This window comes from Monopterus albus, unplaced genomic scaffold (genome assembly GCF_001952655.1).
Source record: "Monopterus albus unplaced genomic scaffold, M_albus_1.0 scaffold42.1, whole genome shotgun sequence".
Classification (NCBI taxonomy): domain Eukaryota; kingdom Metazoa; phylum Chordata; class Actinopteri; order Synbranchiformes; family Synbranchidae; genus Monopterus; species Monopterus albus.
Window position 1 is genome coordinate 858825 of NW_018127922.1, and position 475 is coordinate 859299.

Consider the following 475-nt stretch of genomic DNA (forward strand, 5'->3'; position numbering starts at 1 on the left):
AAGCAGCAGAAAGATAGAAGAAGCATTCATGCCTAGAGCAACTTTGCTGTTTTGTTAAATATAGTGTATTTTCCATTACAGATGTGACTGTGTGGTATCAACTAGGTGTTGATGAGATGCTGCAACTTGCTTGGAAAAAAATTATGGGTATTTAGCGATGTATGCATCATGTGGTCAGCCTCATTCTCCTGCTGTTCATCTGTCCCTGCCCCAGCAGTACACATTGTCTTTATGTCAAGCCTTGTCTGCAAGCCTCAGGGTTTTGTAAAAGAAGCTTTATTTTATTGTCACTGTAACACGTCCAACGAGGTTTTGTGTGGAGCTGAGGGGCCCTGGGGCGCTGCGTGAATACGCACCACCATCACGGGAAACTTGGGGGGTTCGGTGTTCAGACAACTGCTCTATCCACTACACCACTGTCGCCCCGTTGTTAAGTAAATGTTTTTTTTCTGCAGCTGCTGTGAGGAGAAAGACC